Raw genomic sequence first — 24,753 nt, forward strand, 5'->3', positions numbered from 1 at the left:
TAAACGCCTCGTTTTTAAGCTGAGCATTCAAGACAGATAAGTCGTCTCAGTGAATATATTATAGAAGAGCAAGATGTTTACTTGTTACGATATTTATATATTTACATGTTATGATTGTTCGAATATTAATAATGTCTACATTTGTATGCAATAATATGAATAGTACTTTTTATTTAATCTCCGAATATAAGCCAAAAATATGTCCTATGGTATAGAGAGAGGTGTATGAAGTACACCCTCTGAAAAAAGAGTCCTACCTTTTGGCGCATTTCGTTAACCGTAAAAAATGTGTTGTATAATTGGCACAAACACATTGTAATTGATTTGAAAGTAGATTTAAAGACTTAAAGATATAACAAAAGCCTCTTACACCCCTTGAACAACAAACCGAGAATTACACGTCGATTCGTGGAAGCATCGTGGCCGCGACCGGAGATACGTCTCCGGGGAGAAAAACGGCACAAAACAAACATCGGCACAGATCGAGGGCGGAGGGAGCCCTCCAGGAATCTGGCCGCTGAATTACATACACTCCATTAACAGACGTCTTACCCTTCAATACTTTTACAATATACGACTAAAAACGACGTGGATTGTAAGAAAAGTGCTTTAAGTTATATTCAAAGTTTTAAGACGTAAACTATAGCTTATTGACTGTTAAACTAGTAGGATTCCAACAACGTTGGATTACAATTTAAAATCTTAATGTTAATACAGCAGCGCGACATTTAAGATTTGTTAGATGGTTTCTAGGTTTAAATTATACATTCGTAGAACACAATAATTCTCGCAGTAAATAATATTTGAGGAAATTTTCTATGTCAATTTTATTCATAGCTGGATACATTTTTGGCTCTATTATTGCAAAATTATAACTCTAACAACTGCATTTCTAGAGCAAAATGGGCTTTATTGGGAAAAAACTTTTGTCTTTATCGAAGATTTATTCTACAAATGGTATTCTACTGTTGATATACAGCAAGTTTGTCTTGTTGTTGTTCATACGAACTGTGAAGGAGCAAAAACTGAATCCAATATCGTAACTTATAAACGTCGTTCTCAGCAGGGGAGGGGGGCGGGGTTCAGGGGTGGAATGCAAGCATATTATAAACCCATTACGAGTGAGAGGCGTCACGCGACTGCCGACCGAGTGAAAAATGCGAGCGTGATGATAATGCCATTGTACACCTGAGGACACCCTGTATACAATGACGCCGCTATACAGGGTGCTGCTGAGACGAACCAGATGGAAATAAGTACAGGGGAACTTGTGTAGCAATATTTTGAAGTAAGCAATATTTATTTGCCGTTTCTAAAAAGATTTATGTCACTGTGACGTTATTTATCATTTAAATGTGGGTGAACTATTAATTTATACAATACATATTAGGTTTCATTGCTAATCCAAACTAATTTTGATTTTAGATTATTTCAGACAGCTGTTCGATTAGTCTTCTAAGAGTTTGAAACTTGGAAAATACTATATTAGAAGTGCACAAAAGCAAGTAATCTGAACCTAATCATTAATGGATCGGGTGTACAAAAATATGCATTTCCATTGAAATATTCCCTCTTTCAAAATATTTTCCCCTTTGAAGCAAGACGGCAGCTTTTGTGCAAGATGGTAAACAGCGAATGGTTTTCAATGAATTGAAAATTTCATATTTTGAAAAGATATTATTCTGAGACCGGTAGATACTTTTCCGTAGCTTTGAAGTGCAAAATAAAACCTTTCAGTGGGAGTATACTTGTATTTCAAACACGTACATACATGAACATACATACGAGAATACACACAACATACTTTGACACCTTGGAGATATACTAACAATGACAACTTTAGCTATTATTTTCCACACACCACATTTGTAATTTACCTTGTGTCGCGTGATTACCTATAAAATTAGTAAAATTACTAACAATTAGACTCTTAGAATGCAAACAAAAGAATTACTTGAATTTTACGATTTTCACCGGCGAAGGTACCATTAGCCAGATACTGGTTTATATATCAACGCAAGAAAGAATAAACTTATAAAGGGACAAAGCCTTTTATATGGAGTATGTGTATATAATGTGTATAAAGAAATATCAGCTGTCCAATAAGCTCCATTATGTATAATCTAATAGCCGCGGTAGAAGACAGCGATGGGGTAAACAACTTGTATCTTATATCTATACATTACATTACTTGTTGAACTGGCTTCTATATATCCTTAGAATAAAAAAATGCTCTAAAAGATTACAGTTGTTTTTTTTAACTGTATGTATTAGTTATTTTGTTTCAAATCGGTTAAAATTTTGGGCATATTTTGGCTACATTTCTTTGGTTTTAAAAGATCAAACAAAATTATACAATATGCTATTTTCACATAAATTTTCACATAACTTTTAAAACAAACTTGAATGGTAATAGTTTCCACCCGCATAAACCCTTCATCATATTTGACCCCGTGCCTTATAGCAGAGATCGTAAACCTTTTCTCATGAACAATAATTTACATAAATATCTTAATAGCGTCTCAACAGAAAATTTACCAGATTAAGCTAAATATTCTTTTTTATGGAAAAGATTATACGTTTGGAAGCCCTTGACGACCGTCATTGACGGCAAGAATCGACGACTCAAACGCGAACATAAGTTTTTATTAAATGTTCACTTATCTATAATGAGACTACGGTATCAACGATATTATTTAACTGATGCAAAGGGGCAATTATCTGCTTACTATCGACTTACAAGATATCGGAAAAATAGTGGATTATGGATTTTAACAGATAAACTATTTTGATTCAATTTTAGATTTATGAGAATCTAATCAACGCTGCTGGAACAATTTTTAGCAGTGCATTTTAAATGTCAAACTCTTGATGCTCGGTAGTACAGACTGTAGAGAATCGCACTACAGATTAAGCAATTAGCGCAGTGCTACTTTGTAAGGTTTCAGTGAACAAAGGTTCTTATGCATTTCCTTGGTACACAATCTGCCTTTCAACTAAAATGTAGTTCAGTTAAGCTTTCAAAGCACAGACAGATTGAAATACAAACTTATAGTATTAGGATGGATTCACAGCGTGACTATCTGCCATGGGTTTACTACCCCTGTTTTTGAAAAGGCAAGGTTAGTACCTCCCAGCATTGGGACCACGCATGGGACCACGGACCCCATGTCATGGGCACGCGTGGCCTCGACTGATAACAGCCTATTTCTGCAACCGCAGTCGACCGGAAACATCGCAGTGACGGACGTTACGTATTGTTTCCAAATTATTATTAAAACTGGTATTTTAACTCTTTGAAGTCAGTATGGAGATCCTATTAACGTAAAAGCTGCGAAATGGTTATATGTTTTTTTTTTACTTTTTTATATGTATCAGATATGTATGTATATAAATAATTTAAGTGGCAAAGGAAGATGAGAGTTTGTAGCATGTTTGAGTCGTAGAATTTGTGTATTTTTACATACATTCAAAGTATCATACGTTTTTCTCATAGAGGTAGGCCGAGAATTTTTATCTGGTATATATATGGTCGTTGCTGCTCCCGCATATACCTTTTGAAACACCAATATAAATGCGCTAATAATACCGAACGCCACCTCATCTACTACAAGTGAATAGAGCTAATGACAATGTAATAATATGAATGGATACAATAGAAAAGTGAAAGTGCTTCGAAGTTAGGCTTGAATTAAATGATCTTGAATGGTCCTAAATGCTTATTATACAAAAACTTGTATAAAACATACAAACTCTCGTTTGTTTTGTGAACAATATACCTTAAATTCTTTTAAAATTGTAACAAGAGCATAAAAGTCTGGAATGTTTTCTGAATACGTTATCAACGAGTTTAAAAACTTCGTAGATAGTTACACATAAATTTTAAATTGTTAAAATCTTCAAGCATGCAAAATTACTAGCATTTTTTAACGAACCACCCATTCTATAAAATAATGTATTTCATTTTACGAATACGAAATTATGTATATGTGCTGGACTCAAACCCCGGATATTATAAGCAAAATAGTGACATTGTCATCTAAATTATTTGACAAACACGCCGATATCTTTTTTGTATTTTACTTCGTTAAAATAAAGAGGTTATTACAAAATTATACGCTAGTGTCTTACTAATAAACGTCATATAAGTTATACATTGTTGTCTTTTTCACTCATATACAGTTTCAAAATAAATTGAAAGTGTCAAAATCATGTGTAACTACTCAGAGCTTACACGACGTTATTAGTAAGACCCATTTAATAAATACATTTTTAAGCAATATTAATTGTAATAACTGTGTCATATTGCTCTAGTTAGAGTAGAATTAGTTCATAAAGTCTATCTCATATTTAGAAATAATCTAGTCGTTACTATAACTTTATCTAGTAAGACTATTAGAAAGCCTATGACCTCTACAATTACATTTAACTTTGAACAAGATTTTATAATTCACTTTTAAATCAATTTTCTTAGCTTTATAGTTTTGTTAAAAACAATTTGTTTCTTACAAATAAATAAGATTGAATTAAAGTTTTTATTTAAACATTCATCATAAGTTTTTGATAAATTAGAACACTTTAAATAATAATTCATCAAACGCGAAGATAAATGGCTGAGACAGAGGTCCCAGGTTCAAAACAAGTTAATTGAATAACCTTTAACTTTTAAAAGTTATCTAGTAGGGTAATAACTAGAAGTCGTTCAAGAGGTCAACAGAAGGAGGTTAATATCTACTTGAAAATACCTACTTGACGTATAAATAAAGGTGTTTCTATATCCAAAATGGTTGTAAAAATGAATTAAGTCTTTACTATTATTTGATCTAGGCTTAGTTTTAAGTCGAATAGTCACGTATAATCGCGGCTACTTTCCATGAGAGTCAAAGACTATAGAAAGCTACTATATCTGGAGGTAGAGGCGGGGTGTTTTGCCTAGAGTTTGAGAGTACCATTGTGGTGAGAGGATTAGTCAGCCTAGGTTCTGCGTTACCGAATCTAGCTGCTTCCAGGGTGCGCCGCGGGGAGGCTCCTATCATGCACCTACTTACTACCATATACCATTAAACTGATAACTGACTGCAAGGCAAACTTACAATATTTTCAATGCTCATTAACTTAGTAAAGGCGAGCACTATCTATCATGTTATCGTTACTTCGCTTCCTAAAACGCATTCATGAATAGCAATTTTTACAGAAATCGGTTAAATATAGATAATTTTGATGTAATTATCTTAGTTTTCAATCTATCTGCACCTTTTAAAGAACACCTAAAATTAGCCGTGAGTAGTTTAGTACTAACAGCTAATTCATACAAATAGCACAAAAAGTACTCAAGCGTAGTAATTCACTCGCCTAATACCAAATGACGCGTCTCCGTGTCTTATGAGGCTATAAGCGCGGTAATGTCAGCTCTAAGCACCGAGAATTAGACTGACGGAGGTAATCTCAGCCACGTCTCTCAGCCTAAAGCCTAAGTGTTCTAGACGCGTTGAAGACCTGAATAAGTGTCGTTAGCTAATGTTCTTGAAGAATACTGTTTAGTAACATGGGTCCTGATAAAGTGTGGTTAGGCTTTTGTTAGATGCTTGTTATTGCGGGTATATTAGGTTGAAATACCTACCTTTTAATGTAAGTTGTTTGTTTGTTTGTTACATAAACGTGGAGTTGGATTCGGTAGAAATAAACACATTTTTCAGTTTTTTGCGGACAAGTTACAACTACTTGTAAGAAAGTATAGTCTCAGCCATAAAATTTACTCAGAAATAAATAAGAAAAGATAAATTTTATCAAATGTGCGTTAAAGGACACGCGTTTTTTAAATTATTTAATGTTATTCAAATGAAATCCCCAAAAATGCGACGGAATTTTCGATGTTTTGTTGCTGTTTATTTTCAAAACACGCTCATTTTTACACGTTTAAATAACATAAAAATGCAAGGAATTATTTCTGAATATGTCTGTAAAGACGCGAGAGGAAGACAAACATGAGAAATATTTTCATTCTGAGAATGTTGTTATTAATATAAAGATATGAAGGAGATTGTTTTTAAATGCCAAAACATTTTCAGCCCACATTAAGCACACTACAGTTATTTAGAAGCTCTAAATATCTTTATTTTAACGTAAGGTTCATTACACATAGGATACTTTAATTTAAGCACTATAAAGGTTTCTGGTGTCTAGATAATTGGTGACAAGTAAGCATCATTTTTTTATGCAGACAGTTATGCAAGTAAGTGCAAGTCCCTCGAATGACTCACCCACCGAGTAACTTAGTGAAACTGTCGGCATTTTATGTTTTCAATTTTTTTTAAACTATTCCGATAACTACACATTTACATAATAGTATAGTCTCTAATGTGTTATGTCCTTAAAGTTATTACAATATTTTAGCACGACTGCTCAATTCCGGAGCAATAAAATAAGTGATTGAGATGACTGTCATTAGTTGGCGCGCTCTCAAGCGTGTCAGGTATTCGCGAGATCGTAAACACTGGACAGACTGACACATTATGTGCTGCGTTATTGCTGTGACTAATGCACGTTGATTGAGCACTTGGTTTCTGAACCATTTTAGTTTATTTTGTATATAATGTTGAGGTTATGTATTACATACAATTTTGCGGGTTAATAGTTTAGCGTAGATGATAAGTTATCACTGAGGTTTCTGTACTGTAGTACGATTCTCTACAGTCGATACCGTCCAGTATCCAAAATTGGACATGTATAATGTACTGCCAAAAAAATGACTTCGACGTCCGTCAGAGGCGCTGAACAGATTTTCATACAAAATTTCTCGATGAATATCCGGTTATCGGTATTCGATAGTAGTATAGAATCGAACTACTGTATTAGTGTTACAGAAGATAGGTAAAGTGGGTATAACTTACCTGAAACCAGCGGGTCCGACTTGCTCGCGTTCCTGCAAGGTGAAAAAGAGTGTTATGTAGTTCTTTGGTTGTAAAAGATCCTAATTATTAGAATTCTCACAAAAAATCTCACTACATTTCTCATTTTTCAATTCAATTTAACAATAGTTCTCAATCTTTACTGTTCCATTCTATTTTAAAGGAGATCATCCACGCTCCATACATTTTTGGGCCTTTTTTCAAAGTGCCGGCCAACACAAAAAAGTGCACGCACCCTCGGTTGTGTGCAACTAACAAACCATCGTCTAGGTAAGAGGTCATCTAGAGTGTTGCCGTTGGGTTGTTATGTCCGATTCATCGGCACGTGGAACAATATTTTGTGCTTCGGGCACGACTTGTGATGAGGGCCCTTGTTATGAGGACACATGTTGCGGTTTAGAAGGTATGCCCACAATTCTATCGGAATTTGCACATAGCCCCGCACTCCACCCTGGGTGCTGGTGTATGCATAATGTGCATACGAACCACTCCCATGGTCGTGAGCCGGGGCGATCACATAACGATTCCGATAAGTGTGTTACAGTAGGGAATTACATACAAATAATACTGATGATCTCGACCTGATACGGTGACGACCCGTTTCCGAGTTGATACGTGGGCTTACGACCTTAAATCAACTTCAGAGTGGCCATTTGCTTTAGATAGATAATTCTAGCAAAATCAATCATTATTTTATGTTTCACAGCACTCTCAGAAATGAATTAATATTTGAATATTATGAATCTTCAAACCTGTATAACTCGGTTCAAAGCGATCCTACTGGTTTCGTGCCATACTAACTATTGCTTCAAATGGCTAGCTCTATTGATACATGCCACTTTTTTTTGTTGGCCGGCACTTTGAAAAAAGGCCCAAAATGGATGATCTCCTTTCTATTTGCAACATTTTTTCGTAAAGAATCCATTAGATTTAATTTTACCTATTTTTTGTAATATTACTCTCGTCTATTAATTTCAAACTATTTTCAAACACAATAGTTTTTCTTAAACATTGTACTTTCAGAAGCGATTATTAAAAAGCCTACATACGTGGGAGATAAGAAATTACCTTCAGGTTTATTTTCCGTTCGCCGTAATTCAGCTATATACCCGCGATTCTAGGTAAATATGTAGCTATTTATACAGGAGTTTTGAAATAAAGCTGTTAACTCAACGATTATGAATGAAGGAAAGTTATGTGTATTTATGTTGAAATAAATTTTAGTTATAGACGTGTGGAATGGTGTGACATAGTTTTGGAATTTATTAAACTAAGGTGTTTGAACTCAGCTGTCATGTTGCCAAATGGAATGGAATGAATCATGAGTTAGAATTTTGATGCATCTTAAAAAAAATGTGGAATAAGATTTTAATAAACCCATTTATCCCTCTTTTGGTTACGAATTACTTACCCCCGGTTTCTCAGGTATATTTAGCGGTAGTTTATTTAAGTGCTAAATGGACTCAGAAAATGAGGCTTAGTGTTTTGGTCAGATAGCACCTGCTGTAGTGAATTCGGTTAAACAGTTTAAAATATGTCACGATAAAATCAGATTAGGACCCTCAAGCATTGTAAACAACCAAAGATAACAGACAATAGGTCTGCACTAATTATTATCTCATCAACTGCACTACAAACCCTTTCAACCAGAAGATCGTTTGTTTTACTTTATGTCTGATATTTTTCCTGTTTTCGAGATTATCTTCCAAAACAACGGCGGTCCGGCGCCGCGTCAACGAAATGTTCCCTGTTCCCTGTCTGTTCCCGCTTGCTCCGGAACAATGCCGTGATGTTCCCGCTCGTTCCGGAACAATAGTGTGATGTTGCCGACAAGTTTGTTCCTTAATTAGCCGGTAGAGGGCGCTGCTTTAATTTGTTTTGTGCGTGAACGTCGTGAGATTAATATTGTTATTTTTATGAGCGCCGTGTCGGTGAGGTTGCCCGCGGTTGCTCGAGGTTGCTCGGGGTTGCCGGATGTACGTTATAAGGAAACTGCAGTAAATTCAGTTTGTTGTACTTAATTAAGATGGTTTAGTTTCACTATTAAATTAAAGCTCAGACCAGAGGTTTAATGAATATTCTACTTTATATTTTTAAACTGGAAGAAGTTAATGAGGTAGTATAGTTTACATGATAGAATATTATAAAAACTGCAAAACAAAATACATTATTACGCTAAGAAATCTCAACTAGTGAATTATGGACTGGAAACCGTAACTTATAAAAAGACGTCCTGACACTAATTTCAAAGAATCCTAATCAAGCGAGCGACTAATCCCAAGAGCTATTGTCGTTTAGATACTCATCAATTCTGTAATAAGCTTTCCTAACGAGATGTTCCTTAACAGCAACTTTGAATTTTGGCAGGGGTAAATCCATGATGTCAGCACTTAGCACTTGACCTAAATGAATAAATGATTTGATTTTGATTTAGCACACCATTCTGGTACATCAACGGTCAAGACCTACACAAACATACACAACATACAACAAAATTACTTACAAAAAATTCAAATACAAACGCACCATTTCATAAAAACAAAAGTCAGTAGTCAGAACAAATGGTAGATGATCGTGGAGATAATATTGTGTATACCGCGGTCTGTTCGCGACGGGTGAGGGTGAGGACGACGCCGGGTGACGAGGGTACTCATCAGTATGCCGGCGACCGCGCGGCTGATGGACTGCCTCCAGACGCAACGAGAAGGTGAATGAAACGATAGTACAGTGTAATGAAGTAGGAAGTAGGTTGATGAATTTTAAGATTATTTGTTGATTAGCTTTCGACATATTGACTTTATTTCTAGTTTGCACTAGTCACTAAATTGCATTACCCGAAAGTCAAATTTTTCATATTTTACATTAGACATTAAAAGTACTTTTTCTCGTAATGAGGGAGGGGTTAGGCCTTGAGTCCACCACGCTGGCCAAGTGCGGTTTGGGGACTTTGCATGCCCTCAATAAATGTATTAAACAAATTTTAGGCATGCAAGGTTTCCTTACTTCACTACATTATTTTCAATTATGTATGTATGATGTACGTATATATAAAAATAGAAAACACCATACACACATGAAATTGTCTCCTTTAAGAAAGAAAACGAATACATAAACCAATTTGCGTCCAAATCGTTTCATTCAAGCAGCAGAATCGTGTAAACTCGATGCATAATACAGGCTGCTCTCGCTGGCTGATCGACTGTATTCCTAGCATCCGTGCAATATTTGCAGCACAAACACAAGTGTCGTGCGCCGGCAGTAACTGGCAGTAACCGGCAGTAACCGGCAGAAACTGGCAGAAACTGGCAGAGCACACACACACACAATGGTCCATTGGGAACTACTCGATAGAGATAACGAGGACTTGTTGAACTGTACGGATAAAGGAAGCTCCAGGGACTGTCTGGTGGACGTATTGAATAAGAAATCTAAAACTACTTTTTTTAAGACTGGTATTTTTTTTTGTTTTTATCAGTATAATAATTACATTGGTCAACACGAATTTTGAGTCTGAGTTCTGTACCTTTGATTTTGATTACGTATACCTAACTAAATAAGGAAATAATATTTTTATCTAATAAAGTTTGCTTTTGTAGCTTTTAGAACGAATTTTAAGTTTTAATGGTAAAGCTCTTTTTTTCACATTCAATTATAAATATATAAGAGTAAAAAAGTTATGATTTATATATTTTTATTAATTTAAATGATGAAATAAGGCATAAAGAAACACAAAATACAAAAAGGATACATTTATTTTTTTGAAATGAATACTTTTGGTTTTTTTTTTGTGTGAAAATAGGAACTTGATGTGTCAGTAGGCTCTCTCCATATTCATGGTACTTCAAACTTCATCTATTTTTCCTCTCCTCAGTACCAGGCTGAAAAAAATATTAATAACATTAATTAACGATGTACACATGTAATGTATATTTAAAAAAATATGTATATAGGCATATAAATGTTCATTCAATATAAGGAGGATTTTCTTACCTTCTAAAGTGTTTTTACAGTTATTACACAAGAAGTGAGGTGCCCATATTTTATCCTGATTTCGTACTGACATGTTAAAGTAAGCTTCATAGGCTTCACAAAATGCCTTATTTGATGATAAACAAATTTTATTGGCTCTCACTTTAATAAATTCATCACAAATGTAGCAAAAAGAGTCCACGTCGTTTTTACACTTTTTCGATGCCATTTTTAGACCCCGTGACGCAAAAAAATGTGTTATTCCTTTTAAATGCGCACGCGCATACTGCCATGACACTCTGCTACCACCCACTTCGCACCCCCAGACCCCTCACCCCTGGTTTTGAGTCATAAATGCAACGGCTCTTCAAAAAATCTGCCAAAACCCTATATATTTAGTTTTCGTTATATAAAGTACAAAAGCAAACTTTATTTATTATTAATGTTATTCCTGTTTTCTTTTTGATTAATATAATCAGAAAATATTCACTAAAACACAGGCTCAAAAAAAAAATTTTTTTTTGTCGACTTAATTATTATTGTGATGCAAGAGTTTGGAATGACTTATGAAAATTGATTGGAAAATTGAGTAAACTTGTAGAAAAGTCGTTTTATTATTTTTGTCTTGATTTAAACTTAATCCATGACAACAAAAAAGTATGCAATTTTTTCTAGACTTAAATTAGTTACTTTAGAATTAAACGAGTGAGATATCCGTATTCTTCGCTATAGTTTCGAACTACAATAATTCAGCATTAAAACCACGACAAAAAAGATTCAACTAAAATGATAAAACATGTTTCCACCCTTAACAACCGTGTAATATTAACTACATTAAACCTACCCCTAACAGATAGTGTGATAGTGTTGCGGTGGTTTGTCGCCAGGGGGCGCTAGTTGTGCGATTGTTTTAATTCATTACATGAGTGTTACTAGGCCCTGATAATGTTTTGTTACAATTTAAGACATTTGTTTTGTAGAATCGTGTTTGTTTACCTTTAGTGGAGTGGGAAGGGTAAATTAATGTTTGGATTTATTTGAAAATGTTGGTTATTTGGAAAGTAGTTAGTTTACTTAATTATCGGTAGAAATTATGTATTTAATATGGCTTTATTTTTATAAAGTCTTTTACCTGTTTCTTTGTAAAATCTGCAAACAGACACAACATTTTGCATTTATAATGATACAAGTTTAGACGACTTGAATGAAATAGTTTGAATTGAAGTCGAATCGAATTGAAATTACTTTGCGCTTTGCTTTTAACTAAGTAATAAGTTGTAATGCGTTACACTGTATTTGTTATTTTTTACTATGAGCGAATAAAAACAAGTAGTCTAGGAATTGGTAACAAAGTCTACATTTTCTTACTAAATATTAACTTTACATCTACACAGTATACTTGTAGAATTCAGTGCAGCAGTATCGCATCGCGTCGCTACAACAAAAGCTTACAAGTTAGCAGAACAAACATGTCGTTATCAGCGCTCCTGCTGCAGCTGTCCTGTTACTGTATCGTGTGTGTACAGACATTGGAGATGTTACTGTATATAGACACGGTCGATGTAATCCGATTGAAACTTCGGGTAAACAAATAAGGTATCCTAATCTTTAATTTTCAATCGTAATATTATAATATTAACTATATAGTAGGTAGGTAGTGTTGTGAAGTCAATTATATCTGTAATCTCTATGATTAGGGAGCCAATTGGTTAGTGAATTATTCATAACTAATTTATAATATTTAGTTGTATAGCACATGCACTAAATTGCAAATATTAACGGCTATTACAAGTCTATATATAGCACACAATATTCCATAAAGTTAAATAGTGTTATACAAATAGTAGTATCTTATACCCAATCAAAGCTGCATTTTAACATTTAATAAATTTCAAAAAGCATTACCAAAAAAATCATAATTAGTATTTAATGCTGCTATTCAAGGTATACTTTAAACAAAGATGTACTTTGTCTACGTGAGATGTTAAAAATAAATTTCTAGAGTAAATAACATTTTAAAACACCTTCGTATTAAAACGCTAAAAACAGCATTATTTCTACACACTATAAACGGCCACAATTTATCTTAAACAGGGAAACGTAACATTGTCAATAATTCAGGAAGACACGTGTATTTTGTATTCAGATCGCGTGGTGAACGTCGGAACGACTGTCGGTAGTGACGGGCAGCTCAGCCGACGATTGACACGGGCTCACCGGGCCCATAGGCCCATCGGCTCGTGGGCTCACGGGCCCGTGGGCCACCGGTGCGCGAAGTGGAGGCTTAACCGAGCGGGGTGTGGACCGCATTGTTTAAAAGATATGATGTTAATAATAACTATTAATAAATACGATACTTCTGAATTTGTGAAAACAACAAACTTAAACCTTATTTTACCCGACCTTTACTAAACTAAACACACATTGTTATACTATCACTAATTACTCGCCTACATCGCTAATCCGCCGCTACGTCGTAGTGCCTCTACGGCGTAGCTCATCTACGGCGTAGCTCTTAAGTCGTTGACCCTGATCTTATCTGCTCGAGATCGATTGGTCGCTGAGTGCATCGTATGCGCGATGTGGAAGTGTATCAATATGTGGAAGCTCTCCACATCATACTTGTGCTAGTTCAAGTGGAAGTTTCTATTCAAAGGGAGAATTTTTAAAATTTCATTCATATTTTCTATTGAGAGTATATCGAGATGTGCCATGGTGATGTTTAGAAGAGTTGAAGCTGTTTTCAAGTTTGCTGATAAAAAACATGTTTTTGTTTTGAATTGATTTATAATGGCAGATTAGAAAGAGATTTATAATGTGGTTCTTAATAAAACATGAATCATGTATTCCATAGCATAGCTCTTAAATTCAAACAATACCAAGTATTTCTACACAGTTATCTTCGTTTGAAGAAAATAAAACCTTCGTCAAATAAGTTCTCAAAACTCTCACAGCGGTAGATTTTCTATTGAAACAGATAAAAGCGCATCATTTGTTGTCGATTGTCCGCCTCAGAGCCGCCGCCGTCGGTTCAGTTCTCCTCACAGTTCACAGTTTGTGCCCAACTTCAGGCGACACTTCACAAACTCACTGTAACTTATCGCTCGAGCTCGTGCATTCTAAACTGTTCAACTATTTATGCACTGACGCTTTGTGACTTTGAATATTGTTTTATAGATAATAATAGATTTAAAAGTATTGTTTAATTTTGTTATTGGTAAAAGTTTTAATTTGAAATTGTTTACTTGTACAAATATTGGCCTAATTTTGTTAAACTCTTTGGCTTAACGTGAAAGACATCAAAATATGTAGTTGTAAAAATAAACATCTTTTCCTTTGCTACGTGCTTATTCTGTATTTAAATGGGGTAAAAAAACGTAAAATCATCCGTTTACCTTGAATTTATAAGAGCCGATGCTAAACCAAACGAGGAACTTTCGAATAACAACAACACTGGGTTATCTAACCACACCAAAAAATAAGCAAAATAAATAATTCTAAAGGTTTTGCGCCAAAACCAGTATATTTTGATATCGCCACATACACAAAGGTCGGTAGTCGGATCACAGAACTAATCCCACTAACACTACACAATGGTGTTCCGACAACACAAAACAACAAAACACGAAACATAAACAAATCAACAAAACTTTGTTTATCCACGCCGCGCCGCAACACTACGATGTTTTACAAAAATAACAACTACTCTTGTTAAAAGTTTTGGGTGATTTTTTGTAAAAAACAACTAAACTTCGTTTTAAAATGCAGCAGTAACATTCAAGGCGTGCCTTATAAATAGAATAGGACAAATAAATAAATTAGAAAATTCTAGGTTTATATACCCGGCTTTAAGTAAGAGATACCTACCTTGCAGTTTTTATTTGTTTGGAATTCGCTAGTTTTTTAAAGATAGACACTAACACTACTATTATATTTCGAAAACTTAGTAGTCAGTCTTATCATGTACGATTTATCATGATTATAATGAATTGTCTTGTGTGTGTGCAATATAAATTAGCTGAAGTAAATAGACTGCCAACAGCTGCATAAGCCGGCCGTTTTCAAAAGTTCTAAATATTGTATTCCTCCATCAGCCGCGAACCTTGCAAGCACGGCTCTCTACTAAATTGCGACACTATAATGGGAGTATATTTTTTTTATAGTAGCAATAAACATTTCAACGCTACCATTCGTAAATAGTACGTTTATTATATTATCCATTCAACCTACCTAGCAAATCCTGTGGAACTTTACAAAGCTCAGTTTTGAATCCCGTAGTGCAAGACTGTCAAAGTTTGAAAGCACTTCAAAAGTTATAAGTATTGTGAGCGCTCTACAGTTCGATTCTAGTGTCATCGAAGCTATTGTTTAAGTCTATTGATGAGGAAATCTGTTTGATCCACTCTTATAGCAGTGATTATGCTACGAGAATTAATAAAATTGATTTCCCATATATTCAATTTGATAGTAATAGTTTGATTCGGACAATACCCTTATCTCTAATAGCAGTAATTTTGCTTCAAACATTGGCTTGATTTTCCATATTTTGTAGATCAATAAATAGAAAAATAAAAGTAATTAAAATGATGAGTGAATTTCTAGTTCGGCTCTAAGGGCTCTGTAGTTGAAAATATTGTATGTAGGTATAAACACTTGTTCTTACTTCAAAAACATTAGGTGAAAATAAATTAACTTTGCAAATATAACAAAGTAAAATTGTGTTTTAAATTAAACTTCAGACGAAAAGTCTGAAAGCACTAGTGCATGCCCTCGCAGATGACACACACGGGTCGTTGTTATATCATTAAACTAACTTTAACTAACTACTTACTTACAACCACGTGTGTAACGTTCAACTCAGTGCTCCTCTGTGCGACGTGACGTCATCAACATCAACTTTCAAATACATACTACGTGTTTCATTACTTTTTCAACCTTCTGCTTCAACTCTTGACACAAACACAGATCTTCGTGTGTGTCTGCGGTCGACACAGTGTCTCGAATCACAAGGTTTTTGAACACGGTGTTGTGTAGTTGGAAAACGTATCGTGTTGTGTATTTTGTATGGATTACTGGCAGTCGTCCGTGACTGGAGTGCGGTGCAACTGCAATGCTATCAAATCTCTAAATAAACATCATTGTGCAGAGGTGCTCAACTTGTGGCCCGCACACTTACTAACTACAGCTGGCAACTACTTTTCGAAGAACAGAATAGTCATCCTTAAAAGGCAAGGCAATCCATACTAATATTATAAATGCGAAAGTAACTCTGTCTGTCTGTCTATCTGCTACTCAATCACGCCTAAACTACTGAACCAATTTGCATGAAATTTGGTATGGAGATATTTTGATAATCGAGAAAGGACATAGGCTACTTTTTACCCCGAAAAAATAACGCATTTCCCGGAAAAATTCAGGTGGCGTACGAAGTCGCGAATAACCAATATTATGATGACATTGAATTAACAAAATTCCGTTGTCATGGCAACTGTTTTAATGGCGGATATGCCTTAGCGCGACTTCGTTATATTAAGAGATATAAATAATTTTGAGAATATTTTTCGTGAAAAAAAAAAAGCATATTTTGTTGTTAAGGAATAATTAAGCTTTGTATTAGTAAAAAAAAATCGTGAAATAATTCAGTAGTTTTCGAGAAAACCCCACAAACGTATCATACAAAGTTTTTGATGAAATTTGGTAGACAGATCCTACTAATATTATAAATGCGAAAGTTTGTGAGTATGTATGTATGGATGTTTGTTACTCTTTCACGCATATACTACTCAACAGTACACAAGGCACAATAGGAGCAGATTACCAGTAAAAAAAATTACAGAAACGGGGAATATTATGACCCATTCTCTTTTATGTGACGCAAGCGAAGTTGCACGAGTCAGCTAGTCGTCTTCTAAGGCTAAAATTTCAACACATGTTATATAATGCGCAATATAATGTTATATAATGTGTAGCTCTTACAGACAGCTCCTGTATTTTATTAGTATATGTTATTTATTTACGAGTGTCTTGGGTGTTGAGTTTCATCATAAAATAGAAAGCTTTTATCAGTAAACTCTGATAATAAAGTGTTTCCTGGCGGTATTGTCACCTTGGTGTCATCTTAAAGGAAAATATATCTTAAAAGCAGATTCAATATTTATGTTTTAACACAAAGCTTGTTAAAACGTTTTTAATATGTTAATAACAGAGGTTTGTTCACGTGCTACTATATTCTCTAATTTTCAAGGCTTTTCAGGACTGTGTATTCTAGTTAAACGGCTTACATATCCTGCTAATATTATAAATGCGGAAGTTTGTGACTATGTATGTATAAAACTACCACTGTATGTTTGAACTATTTCACGAAAAAACTACCGAACGAGTTTTAATGAAGTTCAATACTCAGATAGTTTATAACCTATTTAAAATATTGGATACTTATACTACGGTAAATATAAACACGCGAAAGAAGCCCCAGGCGGAATCTTCTTGTGAGAAGGCATTAATCCACAAAGATGCGGCCCACCAACAGCACCAGTTGATCTGATCTGCTCTAAGATACTGATACATTTATTCCTCTAATAACATTTTTATAACGAGTATCGTGAGTGGCGAGCTGATGACGTCACAGCGCGAGTTATTCCTGACACTTAGTACAAGGGGCTAATGGTTTGTCAAGTTCAGTAATGGGCTGCTGAAGGCTGTGGATGTAAAGTTTCAAACGTGACGGGTTTGTTAATGGAGTGGAAAATAATAACCAAAGCAAGTTCTTCGAAACAACTTAGATAGCCTTCGTAGAGTGGTTAAAGTATACACTACAAATAATACTCCCAAAGGTCCTAGATTCGATTCTCATACAGTTTAAGTATGTGTGTCCTGTTTAGTTGTGGCTTGTCTTTGTATGTTCGTAAAAGTCTCCACAACCGTCTGTGAAAGTTAGTAGAAGCGTAATAGCTTATTTGTTTAGCTTTCTTATGCTTCAGAGTCGACTGGAAAAAGCTTTCATTTTAAATGCCTTAATACCACCTAAACGAAAACGGTTAAATATTTACAATTCATACGATTTACAACATTATTCAAACTAAGTTTATGAGAAAGCGAAAGGAAACAATACATTCTCCTTTTACCCACTTATTGTCACCACAACTTCATAACAGCAAACTTGGGTAACATTCATAATTCACGACATAGTGACGTCACAGCTCATTACTCAATCACACATACTTACGCGGGCCACCTCCAGGGACGCACTCGACAGCGCTTTTTATATATTTTGTATGAAACTTTCACGTGGTAGCCTTTATTTATGTATGGACAAAGTTTGGCTACTGTTGAGAAAGTTTGTGTGTTGTTTGAAAGCATAAGTGCGTAGTAGGTTAAAGTCTTTTGATGGCTAGAAAAATAAGCTTCATTTTATATAAAAAAAGATCTTCTGACTACGTCTTTGCCCGCGTGTGAAAATCGTGATTTTTTCATTGTGTGACTTGTTACTACAAGTGCAGTCAAAAAAATGAGCTGTAATAGCTTATAGTTCGTATAAAAATACTTGTTTTTCGAAAATAAAGTAAAAAAAAATCGGTCCAGTAATTCTAGAGAAAACGCGCTACAAACAACTAATACAAAGTTCGCGATTGCTAGCCTCATATGTTTCTATTCCTGGTATATAACAATTAAAAATTACAAATTAATGTGCCAAAACTCCCAAAAAAACATTAATTAAAAAGCCACTCGATCATATTTACATTTACATCCCACAATACAGAAATAAAGCAAGTTCCCACATTCGTTCGTCACCTGTTGCCCTCATTCCCGGGGGTGATGTCGTGTGCTGCCGTATCATACATCGGGGGTGATACGTCACATACCATCCCTGAGGGCGGAGTGGCGAAGTAAGGATATGTAATACATGATTTATTTTATATCTTAGGAGTGCAATTACTGCTGGGTAGAGGGCTCAAGTTTGATTCATTGGTCGTCAAGAAAAATTGTTTCATATTTGCTTAAAAGGGCTGTTTAAGGAAATAAACACCTCATCATCAAATTAATAAAAGTTTCGTTTAGGTAAAGGAAGGTTGTTAAAGTTACAGATCTTAAAAATTCCCATTTTGAAAGGTAGCTGGTTAAAGGTTAGCTGTCTCATAAAATTATGAAAACTAACAGAAAAAGTAATGCAGACTAAGCCTTTTTTAAACTGAGAAACGTAATTATGTAGACTGTCGTAATTCACTGAATCTTCAGCTATAATTTTACTCCACCGTACATTAGATTCCCCACAAAATACTCCATTACGTAATAATCTTATTTACGACATTAGCACAGAACTCTTAAACATATAAATCACGCACATTACTTGTTTACACGTAAGCTTTTAACTTGGCGATACAAATACACCGCCATTACGACCTCCGCGCGAGACTGATAGCCCTCTCACAGTATTAACACACAGTTAGACATACTCAGCCACTCTTAGCCTTGTAAAGCCACATTTAGCCATATTCAGAGAATTAAACATTAGAGCATTTATTTAGTGTAACTAATTCTCAAAGCCTGTTACAATTTTGAAGTATTTATTTACCTATGTATACAGTTCTATTTACTGCATTTTAATCATAAAAATCTATCACTCGTTACGTAAGCTCTGTAAGTAATACCCTCTTGGTAAAATGTTAAAATTAAGAATATTGTTAAATTATTGCTTGACTATGTATTTGTATGTACTGCTATCTACCACAGCTGCGGAATACTTATTTATATTATGATTCTTCCTACGTTAGAAAATTGAAAAGTTTAGGTTTTGGGTAAGCTAAAGTTAGCGTACACAAATAGCGTGGGCAACGAACAACTTGCGTAACAAAGAAGAGTCTGTATGCCTTGCATTATGCTTCAACATTTATACATGTGTATACAACATACAACATTTTTAAACTTGTTCCTCTACACATAACAAAATTAGCAAGATGTTCTATTACGAGTAAATGTTCTTATGTGTAGATGGTTGAAACAATTATGTTATTATTAATAGACACATAAAATCAACAGTTAAGTTTTTGAAACTCAGTTTTCCACGATAAAGTCCCTACTTGATAATAAACCTGCTACAAACCTGCTACAACAATATTCCTTACATAATTAAACAACATCACCAAGCGTATAAACTCATAAGACGAACACTTATTTGTTTTCAATCGTTACACAGTTCAATACAATCGATCAGAAACAAAACTCCAACTGATTTAAAAGCGTCGTAAAACTTTGGAAATTCGACGAAAACTTTCAATATCATCGAAGGAAAAGAAACCGAGGGGATAGATGTGCATTTATCTGAGAAACTTTGCCATTAAGACCTTTACAATACACGTTGTTATAGTGCATTTGTCAAAGTTTGAAAGGCGAGGGGGAGTCAAAGCTTTGTAACTCTTTTTGTGTTCATATTTCATGAAGAAAGGAATAATGTCCGACTGTCATGGCGGTGGACGATCTCCAGGGACATCATTACAGCTTGTCGCGTGTTATGTATTGTTGAAATAAAAAAGTGTATGAAGTTTCTAATATTATCTACATTAGTCTATCATAATGTGACATTAAAGGCTTTTGCAACGAGTTCTATTCTAATAACATGTAGGATTATATTTTGCTTGAAACAGCGGCTCTAATATTTCCATGCATAAAATATTATCTGCAAGGTCATGTACACAATGAATAAAGAAGGAACGAAAATTAAACTTGCTCATTAATCCTTTTTTATCAAATACAAAAATGATCTAGCAAAATGCAGTTCTCTCTACTGAGTACATAACTTAATATTTTTACCAATACTCAAGATTAATCGAGTTGATTTTATCCTAAGATTAAAATTGATCAAAATATTTGCTGAGTCGAGAGGTTCACCCGGACTCAGGGCTTACTGACACCTGCAAACCTTCACTTTAAAATAAATTCAAATTTAAAATAGGACGGCCACACTAGTGCACTTTCATTATTTCGCTTCTACCTAAACTTAATGCCGAATCAGCCAGAATATGTTACACTTACAAAAGCGCATAGTTGTAAACACTATTTTGGATCCGATTAATGCCAATCATGGCTGCATTTAATAGGTTGGTCTCAAACAAAATTATAAGCTACACAATAGCTTTTGACATGACGTATATTCTTTGATGGTTGAAGCAAGCGAGGAATTTCTTCTAACTTTAGCTCCAAAATGAGAAATAGAAGCAAAAAATAGCAGATATTATATTTACAGGTATGCCCACCGCTCATATCTTGTGACCGCTGATCGTTTACAGACCGTTAAGTAAATACCCAAGAGAAACGTGTAAGCGCACTGGTGTGGCCCCAAAGGTCAAACAGATTCAATCTCATTGAAGTATTTATAAAAGTGACGTCTTGTTATTTCAGTTTAATTAATTAAGTTCTTAGTCCTCCCCGCTCCCCGCTCCCCCCTCCCGGCTCCCGGCTCAGGCTCCCGGGCTGACGCTGACGCCCAAAATTGTATAAAATTGGTGTAACTCTGCCCCGGGGGCTATTATTGTAACGCGAGTTAATTCGATTAACACAACTCGATATATTTTCGTGTATTTTTTTTAGAAAATAATGTTGAATTAGTCCTACAGATGATTAAATTCCAAGTTAACTTGCTTAAAATTACGTGCTCGTGAGATCTTGTTCAAATTACTTACAAGATAAGTAGGTACTTAAATTTTATTATGAGTCATCAACCTTTCTACCCTTATATTAGTAAGAGTACACGTTTTTGGATCACACAGTTATGAGATCCATGTAAGAATCAAACTCACAACCTTCGCGCAGAAGTAAAGGTACACTAGTATTTTTAATTGCGACATCATTTGGTTTTCAATATTTTCAATTCAATAAAGTATTGTAAGTTTAAATTATAACCATTCTAATAGGTGCCATAACTTTTGAATACGACAATCTGGTTTGATATCTCAAGATTAACTAACGCCTACATACTTAATCGCAGGTTGATGATTTTAATTTAATATTAAGGTATACATGAAAGCATTGACCCGCTACTAACAAATTATTTAACTTAATAATTAGCGTTAAGATAATTAATTAATTTGATAAGCAAATTAAATATAATTGGAAGTAATTTATAAACAGCTGAGTGATCAGATTACAACGAAATTAAGGGTTTGTTTACTACAAGGTTTATTTAACACTAGCTGACCCGCGCAACTTCGCATGCGTCACTGAAGAGAATGGGTCAAAATTTTCCCCGTTTTCGTAACATTTTTCGTTGCTACTTCGCTCCTTATGACCGTAGCGTGATGTTATATAGCCTATAGCCTTCCTCGATAAATAGGCTATCTAACACTGAAAGAATTTTTCAAATCGGACCAGTAGTTCCTGAGATTAGCGCGTTCAAACAAACAAACAAACAAACAAACTCTTCAGCTTTATAATATTATAAGTAATAAGTAATAAGTATAGATTAACATTTAAAGTCTGATTAGAAATTATTATTTTTTATGTGAAGGAAACAAAAATAGCAACTTCGGAATAAGTTATCAGATTAGTACTATAAGAAAATGTGTAATCAAAGTCTTCTTTCGTAAATAAATAACATAATTTTAAGTAAAATCACACATTGCAGGTGAAATAAGACTGTAAAGTTTCAAATAAGTACTTTTATATAATTAGTACAAATTTCATTCATCTATAAACATTCGTTTCATTAAGATAAAATAAAGAATTTTTATTTACAACATCAATTCTAAAAAAACATTTTAAAACCCCAAAGATAAAGCGCTCTTCAGTCACATAAATCTCAATAAAAGTGTACGTCACTACAGAATACGTGTTTTATCAGCTTTGATCGTTTCAAAAACAAAACATACATCAAAACCACTTCACAGCGGCTCGCAATCGTTCGCACAATGAATCCTCAAAAAGAATCGACCACTACAAGCGACTGACATTCGATTACGCATAATTGCCTACACCCAGCGAACGAATCTGCCCATTGAGCCATCAAATCGTTCACTCGTTCAATCATTCAATTATCGTTCACTATAAAAGAGTAAAAAGTCCGCCGGTGACAGCCCTTGACGTCGTGAATGTCCAATCACGGTACACACGGGGGATTTATCGAGAGATACGTCGCAAGATATTTGTAGATTTAACACACTTTATACTGATAATTTAGGGACTCCGATTTAGTTTTAAATCTGAATAAATTATAGAAATTCTTAAGATTTCCACGAGAACAATTTTTTTTTGGTAAATCACTACTTACATAATAATAATATTTACTCTACATTATGATTTGTACCTTAGAAAACCCTGCCAAGCGGCCGAAGCCAGATGAAAAAAGGAAGAAACTAGTGCACTACTACATCAGTCAAACCACAAGATTGTATACATATAATAAATATTTTAAGCATACTTTATAATGCTTTTATGTAGAAGCAGTATGTTTTGTTGAGAGTGTACAAAAGAGCCGGTGTATTTACACTTGTAACGTAACGAGCCGCTGTAATTGGGTCACGGGGGTCACGGGGGTCATGGCGCCACCTGTTACACCCCTAGCTGCATGGTACAGTCGCGCACGTAAATTGATACAAGCCAGCTCCAACACAGAATCGACTTTGCTGCATTAGTGTCCAATACAATTCCTAGATAGATAGTATATTTTTGTTAACAGCGCTTGTGTTTTGTCATAAATTTTCTTAGTTTCATGAGGTAAATATATTGTTGCATATCGGGTAGGGTATGAAGAGAGCATTTTTGGAAAGGGATTTGTTTCAAATTTTAAATTTTTTTTCGACCTAGAATGTTATTTATGACAGTTGTTTAACACTATTAATTTATCACAAGATCAAGTTAAAGTAGTTTTTGTTTTCAAAATAGATACATAAAATCACGCCTTGTTATACTCAAAGGTACAGGCAGAGTTGCATGTTATACACCCACATTTCGCCATTTATAGTGTCAGTCCCAGAAAATAGGAGCGGTTTGCCTTCTATTTCCACGAAAATATTTCATAAGTCTATTAAAAATGTTCGAGAAATATTTATCTAACACTTATTTATGAGTGACTGTACTTTGTAATAACAGTATTACAGGAAGATCGGTTAAATATAACGTTATTAAGCTTATGGTTTCGTTTCAAGAGCTGTTCAGTAAAGAGGTTGGTTTCATTGAGCGTAATTATGGCGGGCACGAGTTTAACGCGCGGTTTGTTGTCAAAATTAACCTGTATTTGAATCATATCACGCGTATTTAACCCAGAAGAGGTAAACAGAGAAAACGTTGTTTATTATGATATATCTCACTGAGTCTGGGGTCAACTGAAATCATGTTAACAGTTTATAAATTGTAACCTGAAATCAAGCATAGAAATTGAAGAATAGTAACCTTTTACGTAGGTAGTAGTGAACCACCAAGTTATGTAAAGGTATGCTGTCCAAATATATTGTCAACTTTTGAGCAAACTATTTTTAGGAAAATCCTAATTTATCAACCTCTAAGTTAGTATTAACTCAAAGATGCACTTTATATTAGTTTAATTGAATTAACTTTACTCAATTATAACATTGAATTACATTCTACACATATCTGTACTCTCTCTCTATACGTAACAAAAAAAATACAAAAATACCTACACATTAAATTTGTATTATAGTTAGCACAAATGAAATTCGTTAGAACTGAACTACTCAATATTCAAATCACAACCCGCTGAAGTTGGTAATTGTTTCTTTTTAATAGCGCCCCTTTACTGCCCGCTCCCTTACTTTACTACTGTCGTAATTATACGTGTACAGATGCAAGTAACTGTTCCAGGAATTAGAGCTTTTCATTTTTGAGGAGGGAACTTTAGTGCTTTATTTTTATACTGCTGAGTATTTTC

The 24,753-nt window shown here is 34.5% G+C and overlaps 1 protein-coding gene across 1 annotated transcript in view; it reads right to left on the reverse strand.

Annotated features, from left to right (window-relative positions):
* Window positions 1–24,753, reverse strand: part of Dh31-R (Diuretic hormone 31 Receptor) — a 193,202-nt gene that overhangs the window by 134,436 nt on the left and 34,013 nt on the right. The window contains exon 2 of the mRNA XM_076121937.1: window positions 6,891–6,922. The gene's annotated coding sequence lies outside the window, so the exon portion shown is untranslated. The remainder of the gene's footprint in view (window positions 1–6,890; window positions 6,923–24,753) is intronic.

This window comes from Anticarsia gemmatalis, chromosome 13 (genome assembly GCF_050436995.1).
Source record: "Anticarsia gemmatalis isolate Benzon Research Colony breed Stoneville strain chromosome 13, ilAntGemm2 primary, whole genome shotgun sequence".
In the NCBI taxonomy this organism is placed as follows: Eukaryota; Metazoa; Arthropoda; class Insecta; order Lepidoptera; family Erebidae; genus Anticarsia; species Anticarsia gemmatalis.